Source organism: Triticum dicoccoides, chromosome 5A, assembly GCF_002162155.2.
Source record: "Triticum dicoccoides isolate Atlit2015 ecotype Zavitan chromosome 5A, WEW_v2.0, whole genome shotgun sequence".
NCBI classification, from domain to species: Eukaryota; Viridiplantae; Streptophyta; class Magnoliopsida; order Poales; family Poaceae; genus Triticum; species Triticum dicoccoides.
The window spans coordinates 42,756,717-42,764,096 of NC_041388.1; the positions used below are offsets into that span (position 1 = coordinate 42,756,717).

Here is a 7,380-nt window from a genome sequence, read left to right on the forward strand (position 1 = left end):
CTGACTTGGACATATAACGATTTGCCAACTTGTCCCAAATTCCCTTAGGAGAATCCTCGTCCATGACATGATACATGACCTGATCCACAAGACAAAGCCGTATGGTAGCGGCCGACTGCACTTGCATATCCTCCCATGCATCGTTGTTAGCCTTGGCCGGCTTCGTCTCCTGCAAACCCTTCAAGATTCCCTGCTGCGCCAGAATACCTTGACTCTTGTCTGCCATAGACCGAAGTTACCCGTGCCATCGAATTTCTCCAAATCAAACCTGGTGAATCCCGGCGCCATGCCGAGCCGCGATCTAACCGACCTGTTGCCGCCGGTCTGACCGTCCTTGTTTTCCTCTGCGACTTCCTCACGGAAAAGATCACTGATCCCGTATTCCTCGTCTGAAGCCACGCCGCAGTCTGCGATCTACCAAGAAATCTGACTTGCACTATCCTTGTCCGCCCTTCAGAAAATTCCGTGAAGCTCAACTTGCAGATTAACAAGTTACCTGCCGAACCTGCTCCACCTTTTTCCGAACTTGCAGACGATTTTTCTGTGCCTTTTGCGCCTCGTCGCCCCAGCCTTTTATTACTGCTGGATACAGCCGGCCCAGTCTTTTCCTCTCTGGCACGGAAATAGAGTCTCAGTCCACCACGGTTTGCATGAAAAAACTGACCCAACATGCACGCCCAAGAAATCTCCAGGACCTATATCACGGTTCCGCACTGCCCCACATGCACGCACATAATTTCCTTTCAAAATCCAAACCGACATGCATGTTTGCCTGCTAATCTGCCGGACTCCGCGCTTTTCTTTTGTATTCCCTCCGTTCATAAATATTTGTCTTTTTAGAAATTTCAAATGAACTACTACATATGAATGTATATAGACATATTTTAGAGTGTAGATTTATTCATTTCCTTCCAGATGTAGTCACTTGTTAAAATCTCTAGAAAAACAAATATTTAAAAACGGGGAGTACTATCTTATCTTTTCTTGCGCTGCACGCCCGCAGAGTCCTGCCCCTACATGCCACCGAACGCCCCTCGCGTATGTTCCTTGCCGCCCGCGAAATCCAACTGTCGCACGCCTCCCGAGCGGTCGTCTTGCGTACGCAGCCCCAACAACCGAGGTCTGACCAACCTTTCCTCTGTCCGTGTCCCTCGGAAAACTCCGCCGCTGCTGCATCTCCGACGAGAACTTCGCCTTGTCTTGATCTTGGTTCTTGCCAGCAAACTGAACAGCACTGTCACATGTACTCTGCCGCACGTCAACCCTGTCGTAACAGTCGCCACCTCGCGCATCGTCTGTGCACAAGCCGTGCTGTACCCTGGCCATCCACGGCGCCGACACAATCCGTCCACAGTGCCGCGCCGCCGTCCTTGTACGACACCGAGCGCACCATCTCGATGCTTTCACACTCCGATCTATCTGGCCGTCACCCATGTCTAGTCGCCGGTCTGATCGCGAACCGAATCCGTCGCCTCCGCAACGTCTTCAACAACCACTACGCCGGTCCGATCGTCACGTCTAGCCGATCCTTACCGGCCGCAGCCCATCGAACGGTCCAGACTTCCTGCCCGAAGTGTCCGACACCACCGACCGCCTTCGCGATCGCCGCCATGCTCCACCTTGCGCCAATCAGACATTCCATGGCACCTGTCAAGCATGATCCTCGTACCTCCGGATGATCTTTCACATAGCCTTCTCGCAACCTTGCTCATGATATCATTTGTTAGAATAAAACGCTAATGCAAGATCATAGACGACACACGGAGGCACGATATTTGTTAACGAGGTTCACCGATATGGCTACATCCCCGGGGCATGACTACGGGCGCTCCTCCCCAAGATACCGCAACACCGGCCGCCCGGACGCCGGCACAAGCCGTCGGCTCCCCCGCGTACCTGTTGCTATCAAGTCGTCATCATGGGTTACAACGTGTGATGTCCCTCCGTATATAAGAGGCCTAGGATACAAGTGTCCGACTCCTACACAACTCATACCTAACCACATCAATTACAACTCTAAGTCCATGTAACCCCTTGCATACATAATATATTCGACACAAATATAACACAAGATCCACGAGCCGGTGCCATCATCGTCTTGCCAGGGCAACTCCAGCTTCGGACGGCGCAGAAGCGGAGCTAAACAGAGGGGAGCATCACGCACGGATCCACATTAGGCTTTGTTCGGTTGGTGGGTCTCTAATACCCTCGGGGATTTCAATCCACCCAGCAGTTGAGGGTGATCCACACTCCCCCACCCATTCGCTGTTGGGATTAAACCTACAGATTCCTCGCAATCCATCTCTCAGTTTTTGTACGGTTAACACCTCCATCAATTATATAGTACAAAAATACAAGTACAGAAGCTTAAGTAGTTGCCTATTTCTTACAGAATTGTGCTTGTGTAGCTAACACACAAAGAGGCTTCACTGAACATATGCTAGTACAATAGAAGTACTGCTAACTGAAAATTAAATCTATAATTGCCTGGTTCTGATCTCAAAGTAGTTTGGTTCAAGATTTCAAGTTCATTTTCTAACTGAAATTTTCTGAATCAAAGACAAACTGCTGTACTACCAAGGTTCATGTCAAAAAACCATTTGTAAATGTCTCTAATTAGAATCTAACAGTTGGCAGTCATAATGTAAGTTTTTCATATAGGTAAAATAGATTGTCTCAAAAGTGATATACAAGAACTCAAAGTTTTATCATTCTTCACATAACCCAGAAATGAAAGAACGATCTCTAAAAACTGAAAGATATAGCAACCTCAGCTCAGGTCACTATGTATCAAAAGTAACTAGATAGAAGCTAAATTTAGCAAGACTGAATGCCTTCTCCGACCAAACATAAGGCATTCGCCTCCAACGATCTTTCAGAACTGAAGGATAACCAGTAGCTCACACCAAGTTGGCATACTAAATTTTGCGGGATTTAACTGTTCTCTCAAACACATCTACGATGAGAACAGGACAAGATCTTTTGAGGTGTGCATACCCTTGGCTTGCGATCACATCATCCATTCTATTCGATGAGAGCATAAATTCAATGCAAGCATCTTTGAGGTTGCTGCAATTGTGCTGGTCAGCTAGAGCTAATATGGTCGCCACAGTCTCAACATCAAGGGCATAGCATCCCTTCACATATCCTCTTCATCCTTTCCATCGCATACTTATCTGGAGCCACGAGTAAGTGCTTGACCATTTCTCTTTTGTCATCATCATCAAGATCGTCCATGGAAGCCATCGAATCCGTGTAGATGAAGTGAAGAAATGCCTTGAAAACAGCAGGCTGCATGTCATTAATAACTATGTCCTGTACACATTTGTCCCCCATCGGACCATAGAACTCCGCGTTGAAGACCACCGATCGCATCGCAAGCAAATTTTTATGAGCGGAAAAGACCTCCCCTTGAACCTTGAAAGTCACGTCTGCTCCTATCTTCCCCTCTAGCAAGGTTGCAAGATTATTCGAAAGGTCAGAGGGCGGCACATGGATATCGAGTGTTTCCTTGATAACGCTGACTTCGCACTCGATCAAGAGACAACTGTTCCGCACGAACATCGACTCTACTTCAACGGTCGTCTTCATGAACTTTCCTACGCCCCATGATGGCATTTTAGGGACGGACACTCGTGGCGGTTTCCCGGAGAGCACCACAGGTGACCGGCCCCTAACCGGATCCACAAGCATCAAATTGTAGATCGCCCTCACCTCGGCGTTCTTGGTCAACAGCTTGAGGAAGACAGATACGTAACCTTCACTCGCCTCGCCTTGGCCGTCGGGGTAGTAGCAGATGCACCATTCGTAGCCGCCGATGGAGATTGGAGAATACGGGAGAACGGAGACATTCGCCTCTACCTAGGCCCTTGAGACGGCTGTAGCTAGCGATCTCGAACGCAACCTTTGCCCGCGCCATGTGCGTCTCTGCTGTGCACCTCGACGGCACCATCGCTATGAACTCGGCGATGCTGCCATTGTGGGAGTTGGGAGGAGGACGGGGGTCGGCGTGGGTTGGAACTCTCGATCAAGGCTGGCGGTGATGCGAGAGGTGGTTTCGCCTCCGGCTCTGAGGGTGAGGTGGGGAGCAGTGGCGGGCCGACAGGCGCGGCAGCGGCCAAATTGCGGAACGAGGGTTTGGACGAGGGTCTCGACGAGGGGAGCGAAGTTGGTCATTTTACGCAGGTTGAGTGACTTTTTTTCTTTCAAGAAACTACTAGTGTCAAAAAAAACATCTTGCATTATGGGACGGAGGAAGTACTACTGTACGTGCTTCGTTAGCAACATTCCAGGAGTACAAGACACACAAGCATAAACATACACATTTTTTAAACATACACATAACACGAGAGAGGACAGAAGTCTCAACCTAAGTGCAAAGAAGACTCCCACAGAAGAAACAAGAATATAATCAGATCCCTAAGTCCCTGGGCATACAAAGCCAAACACCTAAATTTGCCGATGAGCTACCGTCGAAGAGAGATGCAGGAAGCCACCATCACATGAGCTGAGGTCGCACCATCACCGAATTGGCTTTCCGAGTCAAAGAAGAAACCAGTCATAACATGTCAGATCATTGTCGTTGTGAAGCATCGACCAGGGCCTATCTCCATGCACATCAGCCCAGAAACAGTTCCTCTGTCCGATGGAGTCGAAGGAGAGTCATCGGATTCGTCGCCACAAGCCACAAACCCTACACGGGATCACATCTTCTCGCGCACACCGTCGTGTCAGCCATCATGGCGAAGAACGACGGACACACATCTTCGATACAAGTGCCCGTACCAAATGATGATGCCAGAGGCAGCACCACTCAGGAAGAGGCATGTCTGGGGCACACAACTACTAAGGGCCTCTTTGATTCACAGGGTTTTAAAAACGTGGGAATAGAAAAAATATAGGATTGAAGTGTCATGCCCACTTGAATCCTATAGGATTATCAAGGTGTTTGATTTCACGGAAAAAACAAAGGAACTGTAAAAAAAGATTGGAGTGAATGTTAGATTTCCAATGAAATATAGTATAAAAGATTTCATAGAAAAAATTCCTATGGGATTTAATCCTATGAATCAAAGGACAAATTTAGGAAAAATTCCAAAGGATTTCAATCCTTCGGAATTCCTATAGAATTCCTTTGAATCAAAGGAGCTCTAACACTTGGTCACTGTCGCCACCATGCCAACCAAGCAGCAAAATAGTGACACCCAGATCCGCCCATTGACCACGCAAACTGCCTCGTCAAGGAAAGATCTGGAGCCTTATTCGACGACGACGCTATAACCGTCGACGGCACAAAAGCTAGATTGTTAGTGTAACGCCCCGAGACCGTTGCGCTAGGTGTCTTCCAGTTATTCGCCGGCGTTGCCATGTCATTTGCTTGCGTGTTGCATTTCATCATGTCATCATGTGCATAGCACCATCATGTTTTTCAAAACTTGCATTCGTCCGGGTTCTCCGAGTTCTCTCCGTTGTCCGTTCTGAGCCCAACCACACTTGCACGCGCCCGCGGCATGTCCGAAATAATATTTTATAAGTGGCCGAAAAATGTTCTCGGAATGGGTTGAAAGTTGGCATGTAGTGTTGTTTTGCTGTCAGTAGACCGCCTGCCAAGTTTCATCGCATTCGGAGTCCGTTTGACGCCCCAACGGATAAATATATCGGCAATAGTAGCCGGTCTAACGTCGGACGTTTTCGGTCTCCGGAAATAGTCGTCTCTTCCCTTATCTCAGCTCGAGACCTTCTACACAGCCCACCTAGTCCATCCTCTTTCCCCTCTTCGCTTCCGGAGTTGTCCGATGCGATCGCACGGTCCGAAACCCTCTCTGCTCAGTGCACCAAACCCCCTCGCGCGCGCGTCCGAAAATTTGTCCCGGACCCGACCCGGACAGTCGTCACCGTTGTGTCTGGATCATCCCCAAACATCTACAAAACGTCTTTGTTTTTCTTTTTGGGCTACCTAACCTATTTTTTCCATCCGTCCAATTACGATCGGAGGGACCTAACCACCCTATACTGATTTCATCTGCTATATATATATATATAACAGTCTAACCCTAGCCTACCCTAACCAATCCACCCTTTCCCACCACGCCGCCGCAAGCCAACCACTCACTCGCCTCCTACCTCGGGATCCTCCCAGATCCAGACCCGCAGCCGACCACCTTCCTGATTTTCAGCGCCGAGCCAACCCAGTCCCTTCGATCCATCCATACATCGCTCCGGCCGCAGCCTCCTCCTTCCCCGAAGCTCCTCCTCTGTTTTCTCCTCGAACCCGTAGCAGCAGCGGATCAGGAGCCCTCGCGCCCGAGCCTCACCGACCCTGCAGCCCGCGCCCTCCGACAACCCCGCCGCCGGCGGCCATGACCAGGACCGGCCTCGTCCCGTTTCTCTCCTCCTCCTAATTTTTTCCGTCTCTCTCTCACGGTGGCCCTCTCTCTCTCCTTCCCAGGAACGAGCAGAAGCTCGCTCAAACTCCACGACGTCGCCGCCGTCGTTCCGCCTCGTCCCGCTCCTATTGACCACGCTGTCGCCATGGCCTTCATCGCCTCGACGCCCAGCTCGCATCCGCCCTGTTCCTGGACGGATCCGCCCTCCGGCCTCGCCTTCTGCCGCTGAAGACCCGTGCTGGGGTCTGCTTCGCTGCGCCGCCTCGCAGGCCCTCTGCTCTCCTGCGCCTCGTCCCCGTTGAACCGCGCCCGTCCGCCTCGGAGCTGGACGTCCCTTGCCTCCTCACTTTGCTCCAGGACCTCGACGTCGCTGCGTCCAAGTTCGCTGGAGAAGAGAGCCACCAGTAGGACCCCGACGAGCCCGCGCCAAGTCCCTGTCTCGCCGGAGAGAGTCATCGTGCCATCCCTTTCCTCTGGCCCAAGCGGAGCTCCTTCCTCTGCTCTCCGCCGAACCTCCGTCTTGCCGGAGTTCAAGCCGCGCCGCGCCGCCCCACAGGGGATCACCTCCGCCGCCTGGACCCGTTCCCGGCCGCCTCCTCTCCTTCCCCTACTCTGCTTCGAGGAGAAAGATGCCGCTGCCTCGATCCACGTCAGCAAGTCGCCGTGCGTTGACACCGCTGTCACCTGGACTGCGTGGTTAGCACTCCTCCCCACTGAACCGGCCCATTTTCTCCGCTCCTTCGATGCAACCGCCCGGCCTGCCTTTGTTCCACTGACCGGGCCGAAGCCCACGGGTGAAGCCACCCACAACGCCCCTCTTTTGTTTTATTTCTCTTGTTGGGCCAGTCTGCATTTTCGGCCCGACTCCTGTTTTTCCCTGAGGAGTGATTTATCTATTTATCCAGAGGTTTATAGTTTTACAGAACAACCCTCATGCTTCATGCATTTAATAACTTCACAACTGTGCATCGGATTAAAATGTTTTATATATGAA

General features: G+C 51.0%; 1 pseudogene; it reads right to left on the reverse strand.

The window, feature by feature from the left end:
* Window positions 1-2,918: 2,918 nt before the first annotated feature.
* On the reverse strand, window positions 2,919-6,842 carry LOC119299133 (annotated as a pseudogene).
* Window positions 6,843-7,380: the final 538 nt, after the last annotated feature.